Below are 14,087 nucleotides of genomic sequence, written 5' to 3' on the forward strand. Positions count from 1 at the left end.
CATTTCTGTGTCTCCAGCTATACAGTTTATGTAAGAAAGAAGATTAGTATTGTATGGAACCAAAATAGATATTAGCTTGTACTTTTTAAGAGAGCAATATGCAGAATGTAACCTAGAAAATAAAATACCATAGCATCTTTTCTCCCTTGGGAACAACAGGAGGAACAATAAAGAGCTAATGAAGTTACTTAGTCTCTATCTAGCTTCTCTTCTCCTGAATTTAAGACTAACACCTGATGTGCCTTGGGTGTCATCAGCACATCACTGATTTTTTGGAATCTCTTTGGGAGCTCCAATGCTGGATAGATAAGGTAGTACTGACCTTATGTTCTGAGTACTGAAGTTCTGAGATCAATCTGAGGTTGACCATCAAGTGAAAAAGTTTAGGGATTTGAGGAGAAGGATGAGGAAGAGAGATGGGTAGGAAGAGCCAGAGGCCAATGGAGCTCACAGTGAAATGTGGGCGGTGAGAACATTCAGAGAGTGAATGATGAAAAGTAACTGCACAATATTGGCATCAGTGTTATGTTCCTATTCCTTTGGGTTTCCCAGAAAGCAGAGCTTGAAATGAAGATTTGGGGTAGTAATTTCTTTAGAAATGATCTCAGGTAGCAGGGGGGAGAGAGAGCTGCCCACCATGCTGAGTTGTACAATTACACTTCTCCCAGCTTGGCTGGATGATTTAAATTCCCTTTTGCCTGAACGAGGCATGTGCCCTCCATCCTTCATGCACTCTGTAAATACAGTCTCCTTTCCTACAATACACTTTTGGGCATGGTTCTGCCCTTTTTGAAGACTTTTTTATAGAAAACAAAAGCTATGAATAGGGATAGCATTCATAGTCTACTTCGGATCTCTGTAATGAGAATTGCTGTGGGAGTAAGAAAAAAGGTTTGGGGCCAGCCATTAAATTGTACCTAAAAGTGGTTATAAGAACATATGTTCCCAAGAATTTGTGAAAAATTAGGATAAGATGTTGGAAATCTGTCAGAGCAAATTATATCAAGGTACGTATCATAGAATTCAGGTAAGAATTCCCAAGACATATTTGTCTCACTGAAATAGAATAGTGGTTGGACACTGTTTTTCATATGCATATTTTTATAAGTTCCCTTAATTTCAGCTGAAGTTATGTTTTTTTCTTTTCTTATAGAAATGAACCTTAGTTCCTTTCATCTTGCCTGAGGAAGCTCTGTGTTTCATTGCATCTCCAAACAAGTAATGTAATATGCTATAATCCCATCATACTCTGTGGTAGCTTCAAGCTGAGAGAGAGAACAAGAAAATGCATGCATAGGATCCAGGTATGGTTTTGACTATACTGATCTCACATATCTGTGAAGAGGTCACATCTGGGCAGATGCCCACGTGATGTGGAGACAGGTAAGGTGTAAAGAACGGGTTTCAGAGGAGGAAGCACATCTGAAAGGGTGAAGATGGGAGCTGGAGGGCATAGAGGCGGAAAGAGAAGTCTCTGGTTTCCATATCTGCTTCCAGATGAGCCATCTTAGAGGACATTTATGTACTTTTAGGGGGCAAGTGGAATTGCGTGTGTGTGAGGACTTGTACAAACTAAGTGGATTACGTCTTTACAGGTTTTTATGTGAATGCACTCATTACCCATGCAAAGATGCAGAGGTCAGTAGTGTGGAATCCTGATAAGATTAGCACATAGACCTAGGAATGGGAATCTGCCCCACCAGGTGAAGCTGACAAATCCTTCTGGTTACCAGGGAACTCTCAGATCCATCTGCTCCCTTGCTCAATTCATTGGGCAATACCTACACTGAGCACCAATGGCAGAGAATGGTCAGCAGCAAGATGACCAGCAGGTGGGATGCTGCCCACCCTCCTTGTGAACGAGTGAGGAACTTTGTTCGGATTGTAGGGAGGAAATAAGGGGGCACATCCATGTTCATGGCAATGGCCAGCTGATTGAAATTCAACATATACCTGGAGACATGTTATCTTCCAGTAAACCTGTAAAGATGTTATAAATATGATCAACACTTGGAATCACTTTTTTTTAGAAACAAAACACTTCTAGATTTAAAACACATCTAGCTCTAAGGATTTTGTCCAAACAACAGAGGACATCAATCTTAGTACCCAAGATTTCTCTCTCCTCTACCTTGCCTTCCTTTGACCTTTCACAAATGTCTTCCAGCTGTCAATCACTGCACATCTCCCTTTCCTGTTTTTCCAACTTTTCCTGCACTTGGTATCTACTGTGCTTTCATCTCCATCAGGACCTCTAACTCGCTCTCAACCAGCAAGCAAAGTCACCGAGGGCACTGTCCTGCAGCTTGTTTTCTGCTCTCACCATGACCTGACCTGCTGCATTCCTTGTGCTAAGGTTCTAGATTCCCACATTTTTCTTCTATTAGGCTCAGCTGAGGCTACTGGACACCTCAAACTATGCATGGTATCTCCTTGATTTATGTTGCTCATCCTGACATTCCTGTCTATGCAACCATTCTCCCAAAACCTCTATATGGATATCAAAGAGCCATCTTATGTTCAGCATGTTCAAAATTCCAGCTCAAGGTTTTGTTTTCCAAGCTGGTCCTCATACCATGTCTCCTTTCTCAGGGGATGTTATCATGATTTTGGCATCCCTACCAGCTCTATGCCATTTTAGGTACCTCTCCTCATCTCCTATACCCTGCAAATCATCACTATGAGTTAATCTGGTAAAAATTGCTTATATCATGTATTTCTTTACATTTACACTATTAATACCTAGTTAGTAAAAATAATGCTCCTTGGGAGCTTACAAGATGCCAAGTTCTGTGCTAATGACTATAGATATAGTACTACTTACGTCTTACAACAACCTTATCCAACAGGCCCATCATCATCTCATTTCATACAAGACTGAAGGGGTTAGCTTTGCTTCTTGTTCCTCCAGTCCCACAGCTGGCCGGGATAACTCTAAATCTGAAATCCTGGGTGTGCTTCTCTTTGCAGAACTAGTTCAAACTGGCACACTTCATTGATTACTTGATGGCACTGTCAACTTCCTACTTGGCCTTCCTTTAATACCCCTAGTCCACCCCTTTTGTAAACTCTGCATCATTGCTATATTTCCTTTGGCTCTTGAGTAGAGAACATCAAGTCACTCTCTTGCCTGGTCTTGCCTCCACCCAGCTTCACAGATGCCAATCTTTCCCTGCTACATTTTCCCCAGCTTTAACCCTTCTCCTGAGTTTATTCCCATAAAACTTTCTACTCCTGAGCAAGTTCAAGACATTAACACAGTTTTCTGGAAGTTACTGCCTTTCCAGCGTGATTATTTGATGAAACTTTAAATTCTATACAACTCTATAAAATTCATGAGGACAGAAACCTGGTGCTAGATAAACACTTGTCAGGGAACACTACATTTGTTTAACTGTAAGGGAATGCAAATTATACGATGCCACTCTACAACAATGCATTCTACTAGAGGGAATTTTTAGGTAAAGGGCAAAAATGAAAGAAAAAGAAAGAAAAAATTTACACATTGATCTTCATCTAGAGATGATATTTTATTTATTGTATTTCGTCTAAATATTTTTACAATTTACATTTATATATAATTTTTCTAACTATAATTTCTTTACTATTATATTTAACATTTTCTCATATAATCAACAACTTACATATTCACTATTTTAATGGCTACATGTTAATACTTTGTATTTATATGCTGTAAGTTAGAAAACTCTCATAATTGACTAATTCGATTGTTTCCAAGTTTTTGTAATATAAATAATGATCTAACATCTCTAGACAAATATTTTTACACATAACAGTTTCTTCTTATTGTATTTCCTTAAATAGCAAAGTGGTAAAATGATTAGTGAATAGAATATTGCGTGACCTTTTAATACTTTGTGTTTTTTTGGCCAAGTTATCTCTTAAATGGTGTACAGACGAATAGAAACATCACTTTCATTATACTTGCTATTAGTACTTATTATTCATTTCATTTTCACTAAATTGTTAATAACCAAAATAGCATATTGTTGGAAAAATTTGTGTGTTCTTAAAATAGTATAACTTCTTATCTAAATTGTTTTTATTTTGTATTTATCAATGTATACATCTATCTATTTTACTTAGATGTGTGTTTCTATATTTTTAATATATAGCTGTTTATTCCATAGTTGTAATTTCTTTGATATATATGTTTACATATCTCTATATAGATTGATATCTACTTATACAAACACTCATTAATATAGATATAGTTATTAATGCAAATATAGATATATTCCATGTTACAGGACCAGTGCTGGTCTCAGAAAACAGAAATGAATGAAGCAGTAGGCTGGAAGGGAAGTAGCTGGTTGTGAATAATGTTGATACATATAATAATGCTATCTATACAAAACTCAGAATTTAAGGCGTGTGGATTCAAGGATCATAATAAACCCATCAGTGTTTTTTCAGGTCCTTTTCTTTCTTACTTAGTGTTTTTATAATTTTATTAAAGTTGATGTCATCCCCCACTGTGGGCAGTAGCCAAAGATTATGCATGGTCTGCATTCTCTGTAGACACGCCCATTTGTAATATCATAGCACAGCTGGAGTAAAGTGAGTGGACACTGAACCCTCTGAAGATTCTGTTCATGGTATTCTCAACCAATTCTGAAATTTCTGGAATGTACTTTGTCAGCAATTCGATATTAGCACTGTCAAAGAAATCACATTTTGTGGAGATGCCTGCCTGTTGTGTTCTATTCAGTGGGGAAAAATGCATGCATCAGATATGCTTCCCCTAATCTTCTGGAAGCTCCAGAGGTTTAAAAGCAGATTAAAATTTCCCCTTTAAGTTTATTTCTACAAATTAGATGAAGTAACTCTGGAGCCATTGGCTGTGGATTCTCCATCTTGCTTTATATATGTAACAGATTTTTTTTGAGTGTATGTGGGTTTCATTGCACTTACTGTATTGCAAATGTATGTCTTTTATTTTGATTTTAATGAGAATCAGACTGTTAAGAAATCATTGGATTCCCCTCCCCCCCCCCTTTTTTTTTTGACAGGCAGAGTGGACAGTGAGAGAGACAGTGAGAGAGAGAGACAGAGAGAAAGGTCTTCCTTTGCCGTTGGTTCACCCTCCAATGGCTGCCACAGCTGGCGTGCTGTGGTCAGCGCACCGCGCTGATCCGAAGGCAGGAGCCAGGTGCTTCTCCTGGTCTCCCATGGGGTGCAGGGCCCAAGTACTTGGGCCATCCTCCACTGCACTCCCAGGCCACAGCAGAGAGCTGGCCTGGAAGAGGGGCAACCGGGACAGAATCCGGCGCCCCAACCAGGACTAGAACCCAGTGTGCCAGTGCCGCAGGCAGAGGATTAGCCAGTTGAGCCGCAGAGCCTGCCAAGTATTTATTTAATATTGGTTTACAATAATTTATCTATTAGTCTTGAACTTTAAACTTTGAAGTGCATGATCAGCCTGTTGGGTACCATTCATTCTCGAAAGCATGTCCTATGGACAAATCATTGATCCATCTGAAATGAAAAACTGCACCTAGGCAAGGTCTAATCACTCTCAATTTGTAAAGACTTTCTAAAGGTTTATCATTAGGAAAAAAAAAAGCTATAAAGAATATCAAAGAGCTCTTGGGGTAGTGTACACACACTTATTACTCTATTGATTTCCCTTCAGTTGAGTTGAGAGAATGTTAAAACTGCAGAAATCATATCTAAATAGATTGATAAGCAATATCCCACAAAATTACCAGAAAGCAAAGGACTAAGGTAGATTAGTTGATTGGCCTAATTTTAGTCTCATATGAAACATTCTGATATATTCACTTGCTGTAAGGACTTACTTTCACATGAAGCTTTTACAAATTTTTGACATGTAGTAATTTTTAATTAGTTAATTTACCACTTCACTCTGACCTGTTTTTAGGCTTGCACAAGTTACGTATGGAGTTATAGCTAAATATACAGCCATATCAAGTCTTAAAAAGTGCAAATTCTAACAAATGTCTCATATCTTGCAGGTAGTTTTTTTTTCTCTTGAAGTACTTCATTGTTCTTAATGCAAATTAAGATGCATCTATTAAACCCAAAAGCCTCCATGAAAAATGTGGAGTCACACAATTGAATAAAAGACTTTGGATTATTTGAAATTAACCTGTATTCTCTAGAGCTCCTTGCCTAGTGGCAAGCACAGAAAGTGAATGTAACTTGAAACAATACTTTGAAGAATATGTAAATATGACTCATTTTCTCAAAAAAGAAATTAGCATTATTAGTCTCTTTTTTTCACCTCATAATGTTAGTGATTTTCAACTGATATTCCATATTACAGTTTTTCCTCTAAGGTTCTGCAAACAGGGCAAAATGGTAATTGTAAGTTTAAACAATTTTAAAGAACTGAAGCTGGCAAAAGCAACTAATGATATTTTTCAGATACTTGACATTTAACATTGGTATTGTGAGGTGGGAGTCAAAACAATAACCAAAAGTCTTCTACAATCATTGTTTCAGTCTTAATCTGTTTTTACTGAATTATCAATACAGATTTTAATCCCTACCTCTTTTTTTGTAGTTTTAGTCAATAGCATTTCTAGATTTTAGATATATTTTCATGTAAATTTTTAATAATTTAGGAAGATCAGTAACTAAGTTTATTAATGGTTCAGTTTAACAGTGGCTTGTAAAGGAATGCAAAACATACAATGGAATCAAAAAGAGGAGAAATAATCACACCACTTATTTTTTTTTAAGTGTTACTTTATGAAAAGCTTTGAGACACAGCTGTGATTTAATTAATAATAATTTGAGATCTGGCCTATAATAGACACTATGGTAAACTTTGAGAATGGCCAACAGATAATAAGTTTCTCATGTCAAACAGCCCCTGGCTTATACTCTAGTAGGGTAAGAAGGTCATGTGTATAGTTGATGAAAGCAATTTAAAAGCTGTAATCAAGTTGTGTACAAGGAACTTTGATACACCACAGAGAAACACACCTGTGGTGTGGAAAAAACTGTATATGCAGGTGAGCCTTGAGTCTAAACTGTGTCTTGAAAATTTAATGCAAACGCTTACAGAGATGTTTGTCAGTGAAAAGAAAAGCATGTTCTAGCCAGATGGAATAAATAACTAATCCTCAAATTTCCTTGAGATAATGTGTTCAGTAAATGGGCTGGACATTTTGGCAGTTTTAATCACATAATTTAAAGAGGGTGGGAAGGAGAGAGGGGGACGGAGGGGGAAGAGATTCAGGAAGGAAATATATTCTTAGAAAATTATCTACAAATCACCTTGAATCTGTTAAAAATTAATTGCATTTTTTTAAAGAAGCACAAATCTAATCATTATTAACTTTCAAGGTAACATGTAGGCATGTCTCACAAACAAGCAAAATGAACAAGGAACTTGTGATACGGCATCTACTGTTTCAGGTTTTCACAAAGTCACTCTTGCTGACTCTCTTAGGTCATGCATGTATCCTCCTACCTCCTCAGGGAAGCTGTGTTTCTGTTTTTTGTTGTTTCCCACACAACTCTTGACTCCTAGAGGAAGAAGGAGCTTTGGAGTCAGACCAGCAGGATTGAGCTCAAATCTGCTCTTTGGGCATTTTGAGAGTGAACCAGAGGACAGTAGATTTTTCTCTGTCTGCATGTATGTGTGTCTCTGTCTCTCTGCCTCTTAAATGAATAAAATGTAAATAAGTGAATTTTTAAATTTCATTCGAGATATATTCATTTTATTTGTGACTATTTCCCAATATTTATTAAAATTGTCCAGCATCTTTTATAAGAAAATAACTCATTTTTGAAAATTACTACATTACTGTTTCTAGTCTCTACATAACTGTCTTGGACAAATACCATCAACATTTTCTGTAAGAATTGTTGATGTCACATTACTTCCAGGAATTAAAATCAGGAAGGGATGTAGAATAAAGTAACATTTTGTTTGTTCTGTAAATGACTACCATCCGTTCTTTATAACATCACTGGAACTGAATATCAAATACAATCACATAGGCTAATGCCTTTCCTAAAGGGTTTTGGAGGTAGTTTTGGAACATTGAACTTGGTGCCAAAAGATATATTGTAAATCCTCAAATCTGTCTCTTACTAACTGTGGAATCTTAAGCCAATCATTGAATTTCTTTGAAGCTCTTCTTACTTGATTGGAATTGAAAATAAAACCAACCATTTGTTTTTGTTGTAAGAATGAGTTGACATAAAATATTTTGCTGATTGCTCTCTCACTACAGGTCCAATATAATATTACTAATTAAAATAGATGTTGTTATAATCTAAATTGATGAAAAACTGCCTCTAGGTCAATTTAATGAGATTATATATTTCCTAGGGAATGAAATCTCTCTTTTTCTCACCTCCAGAGGTAACTCACTGGGGATGATTATGTGAAAAGTCTAGCTTACAAACTAAGTTGTGTGTGTTGTGTGTGTGTCTGTGTATGTGTTTTAATGGCTCTTGTTATCTAAACCCTATCTGTATTTGTTATTAATCTATATTTTTTATTAATCACACTTAAAAAATCAAACCCTGTAGCCTTTTTCGTTTAGCCTTTCTTTGGCTCAGGGACTGCATCCTGATCAGGACTGAGCTGGCCATTGTTCTTGGAATTCCTGGGCAGTTGAGAGCCTCTTTCATCTTCCCTCCATCTGCAGTGTCTCACCTTCCACCTTTTCCGGCACTATGTAATTATCGCGTCGAGGACTACTTTTCTTTTCTCCATCAGCCTTGACAAGAAGATGGATCCTCTAGCTCCAGAGGACATGTCATTGTTCATGAAGTACTTGCCCAACAGGAACTTAAATATTAATTGTGAAAAAACAGCATGGGGTAAAGATCTTTGATGAACTAAAATTACTGTTGTGCCATGATGTGAAGGGCCTTTAATTTTACCATCTGGGTCTAATTGACAGAGAATGACTCAGAATTGTAGCTTAGTGATTTGGTGAACTTTGCATATGGACAATTAGTTAGAAAAAGAGCAAGCCAGTTCGGAAAATTGTGGGTATCTCTGAACACGAGGTGTCTACTTGCCTTTGGATTATGCGGTAATTTTCCATCAACGAGACGCATTTCTTGCACCAAAAAGGGAATTTGGACTGGAGTTAAGATTACTGTCAGAGCAGCTGGACTCAAGGTTTTCGGCCTCCTATCGAAAATTGCAGCCCTTGTCACGGCATCCCTCAGTGTTACTCTGTCATCTTTCCTCCTGAATTTCCGTTTACAACAAAGACAGTGCTTCTGCCAGTTCGCTGAGAGGGGATATAGATATCTCACCTATGTGATACTCATCTCCAGCAGAAAATGAAGAAAGTTAAGCATAAACATATTTTTAAGTTAAAAGGAATTCATTCTGGTCTTAAAACAAATAAGTTTTTTTTTATTTTCATGAAATCACAAGTGAGATATGAAACAGAAATAATCTATTCAAAGACATTAGATGTTTTTGAAAACAGGAATCTATTAGAATAACTAGTAAGAAAAATTATCAAATTATTATTTTTCCAAATAATAATTTGTTTCATTTCATGATTTTAACATTAAATGACCTTGTTTATATTTTTGTCTTTCAAATTATGTTGCTTGGATAACTACACACCCTAAGTTTCTTTTTTTTAAAGATTTATTTATTTATTTGAAAATCAGAGTTACAGAATGAGAGCGAGAGAGAGAGAAAGAGAGAGAGAGAGAGGTCTTCCATCCTCTGGTTCACTCCCTAATTGGCTGCCGTGGCCAGAGTTGCACTGATCCAAAGCAAGGAGCCAGGAGCTTCTTCCAGGTCTCCCATACAGGTGTGCAGGGGGCCAAGGACTTGGGCCGTCTTCTACTGCTTTCCCAGGTCATAGGAGAGAGCTGGATCAGAAGTGGAACAGCCAGGACTGGGATGCCGGTGCTGCAGCTGGCGACTTTACCAGCTACTCCATGGTGCCGGCCCTCACCCTAATTTTCTTACATCCAAATATGTCTTAGGGCTATCAGGGAACAAATATATTTAGGGTAGATTTATTTCATTGAAAAACCAGTGAAAACACTTTGCTCTCCTTACAGTATATATTAGCTATAATAAAAGTGAATTTAAAGTATTCAGTATTGAGAATTTTTTTAAGATTTATCTTATTTGAAAGGCGGAATTACAGGGAGGAGAGAGAGAGAAAGAGAGAGAGGAGAGAGAGAGAGAGAGAGAGAAAGGGCAAGAGAGAGATCTCTCTACTAGTTCACTTTCCATTTGGCTGCAATAGCAGGGGCTGGGTCAAGCCAAAACCAGGAGCCAGGAGCATCCCACATGGGTATTCGCCCATGTGGGTGCAGGTGCTCAGGGACTTGGGACACATGCTGTTGCTTTCCAGGGCACATTAGCAGGGAGCTGGATTTGATAGTGTAACAGGTAGGACTTGAACAGGCACCCCTATGGGATAAAGGCCTCACAGGAGGCAGCTTAACCTGCTTGGCCAAAATGCCATCCCAATATTGAGGTTTTGATCATTATATCAACAAAGTAACATTTGAAGTTTACACTACTTCTTGATCTTTGGGACCTTAAATGTGAAAGGTTACATGTCATAAAATATACTGGATATATTACTATCAAACTATATGCATTGAATATACATTTTTAGGCCTTCTTGCAATTGCAGGAATCACCTAGCTTAATCTTTCCTTTATAAAGATAAAGTCTCATAGCTGCCTCCATTGCCTGTTACAGGCTTTGGCCAAACATTCAATCAACTATAACCATAATGGAAGAATAACATCTGCAATCACAATAAGTTAGTTACAGCTTCAAGATCATGATCAAGGACACTTTTTGTACAAAAATAGTTGCAGAATAACTAGGAAAAGGTCAGCTTAAAGATGCTAGAAAAATTAATCCTCAACCTTGCAAATTCTAAAAGGTGAGAAAAATAGAGTAAATTTCTGTGAGGAAATATATCTTAGTTTCCCATTTAAACTGTTTGGAAGGGAAGTAAGAGCAGATAAGACAACTGCTTTTGGTGTCTTTTAGGAGACCTCACAGTGAATGAATGAACAAGTTTGGGTTTGGCAAGTATCTTGATAGCTAAATAAATTTTTCAGCTCCCATCACCCCTTTTGGCTTCATTCAAGCACTGTGTATATATATTTTAGTAAAATACATGTTTCTGTGATCTATTTTATAAGTTTCGTGTTTCCACAGTCTCCTAAAATTGTGTTGGCATTGATTCGCAGGAGGAAAATCAGCCTTTAGGAAAACTGTATGTTAGCTGCTGTCTCTGTTTCCAACCATGATAATAGTTTACATGTGTTGAAAAGTGTTATTTCAAATATAATTAGAGGTCGTTTTGATATTTAAAGGTTGTCCAAGAATGATTTCCTTTTTACCACATTAGGATATGCAAACCAAGCCCTCTCACCACACCCCTCTCTGTGGATCTCTGAGCAGCAGGGGTTTTGGAATTTTCACTCTGGTTAAGCCAGCCAGGGTGTTGGAAAATAGCATGCAAACATCACTGTATATCAATCGTAAGCATTTCCTTAGTCTAAAGCATGCCTTGGGAGGAAGAGATGCTGTGTTGCAAATGGACTGGGCTCTGCTTCCATCCCATGGAAAGTCATACATGGAGCAGAAACACACGCTTTTCCAATCACATTTTTGCTGTGTTTTTTTTTTTTTTTAAGTATAGATTTGAGATGAATGCTCCCCGTGTGTCTTCATACACTACTATTAACCAGTAATGAGATAGTCCGTACGCTAATACCAGGCTTCTATTTCTCTTCATGCCTGCCAAAACATCCTCTTTTAATAATACCCTCAAACAGGTCCTTCCTGTCCTTTCTCTTACACAAATGTATTCTTGTTCCTGTGTTTCATTAACATCAGTAGCACTGTCTCATAGGTAAAAGATTAATTATTTGGCCATGATTCACAGAAATGCCATAGCAGCTAAATTACTGGGGGAATAGATCAGAAAATCAGTTATTGTTATGTCACAGCTACAACTCATTAGAAAAGGAAACAGAGAAACAGTCTTTAATACATTAACATGTCTATGTGTCAAGACAAAGCACCTCAAATCTTTTTTGGAAGGGGATAGGTAAGCAAAAGAACATCAATAGGCCAATAACCAATGTCTACTTAACTCTGAAAAATGGGTTCCCAATCTATCTTTATGTCTCCCCTTTAGTGAATATCTCTTTGTTGCTCATTAATTAAATTTGGGTTGCCTATATTCTCGGGAACCCTCAATAACTGGCTGGTGCTAGGGGAGAATCAAAACCTCACTTCCAATTAAAGTCATAATTGTGATTTGTAGTCTTTGAAGTCTGTTTGTTTCAAAATGCTATTTCTGATACAATGTTTTATTACCTTATTTCTTTCAATAAATTCAAAACTCTGAAATACCATCAGACAATTAAGATTTATCAAAAATTGAAAATAAAGTATTCCTCGAACAACACACAATATCATTCCATTTATTTCTGTTTCTATATAGTGACAGAATTCACAAGGTAACATAATTTTTCAAAAAACATTTTCAAAGTGGGTAGGTTTAACAAGAAAAGTCATCCTGAAGAAGTCTTATATATAAGCAGTTATTATCACACTGGGGACTCAAGGAATGAGCATTTTTGTTAGAAGATATAAGAGATCATGCCTGAAGTATGTGCATGTTCTGGGAGTTCATGGAACTCAGAATTCAATAGTGATGACCTGAGATATTTGGTGGAAGAAATCTCTAAGTAGCAGGTGTGTAGGGAAATGCATAGCTAGACTGTGAACTGCTTGTAGTAAACATCAGAATTTGAAAACTATTCAAAGAAGAAATTCCTAAATATAATTGAAAGGGAAGCATAAATAAAGGCTTAGAAAGTTCTCTCCCTGGTGATATGAAGAATGGAAAAATGTGTTTAGGAGAGAAAACAAAAGCACATCCTGGTAAATATTTGAGAGGGCCTTTAGAAGGATACCAAGGCAATGGGAGAATGACCTTGAGGCTACTTCAATATCATCAACTCTCATGCCCTCCATAGGCCCAGAATGCAAGGGTTTGGGTACAGAATATTTTTGAGAGAAGTCACTAAGTTACCCAGGGGAACTCTGGGATCCTTACCCAGCCCCATTTCAAGCTTTTGCACCCCACACTGCCACAAAGTATCTTGGCCGTCCCAGCTGTGGCTCTGACGGGCCTACAAGTGGCTCAGGGGACTTCTTAAGGAAATGCACACAATGAGCCTTGGTGACATTGGTTGGCATAGTGCCACTGTAGATGTGCAGAGTGTAGGAGCTGGGGAGGCCTAGCTCTCTCCAAACTGTTTCACAGGATGCCCAGAGAGGCTCTGAGCCAGCTGAAGGTCTACCGCAAGGATCCAGTCTCCACTAATGAGAACCATTGAGTCAGGTTCATCAAACCTAATGCACTCTGGGGCACAGTGTATTACTGGAACGAGGAGGATGCTGGAACCCTCCAAGACTCAATCTCAGCCTGGGAAAAATGCGGGCACCCAACTCCAGCAGATTGAGTGCTGTCAGCAAAGCCACAATACATGTGTACAGAGTACACAGCTCATCAGAAGATGTGATCTATCTTTCTGGATGAAAGACTACCTTTCCAAAGGTGATTGAATTCAATTTTCCTTCTTTATTTTCTTAGTTGGAATATATCTATGAAGATAAATTTCCCTAGCCAACAATTCAGTTTACACTAACATAATTATAAAGAGGTTGAGTAAATATTTAATTATTTCTCTTTATTTCCAAATTTTAAGAAAAAGAGTTCATATCTTGGCATCTTTCTGGTACAACCAATATCTTGCCAGTTGTCAACCAAAGGTCTCAATATTATATTTCAATTCTTGCATTTTATGAAGCATAGATATTTGAAATTACATCTATGACATCATTATATATTTTCCTATGTGTCTACTTCTATTTTCTCCTGTTTGTATGTGTTTTGATGCACGCTCTTGTCTCCTTGTATGTATATATGAGGGTTATTCAAAACATTCTTGGAAATGCAATTAAAAGATAAGCTGTACATTGAGATTTAATGCTGTAACTAGTACTCAAACAGTATTTTTCACTTTATGTTTCTGTGTGGGAGCAAACTGTT

The sequence above is a fragment of the Oryctolagus cuniculus genome, chromosome 9 (assembly GCF_051225735.1).
Source record: "Oryctolagus cuniculus isolate XC-2025 breed Fujian yellow rabbit chromosome 9, ASM5122573v1, whole genome shotgun sequence".
NCBI classification, from domain to species: Eukaryota; Metazoa; Chordata; class Mammalia; order Lagomorpha; family Leporidae; genus Oryctolagus; species Oryctolagus cuniculus.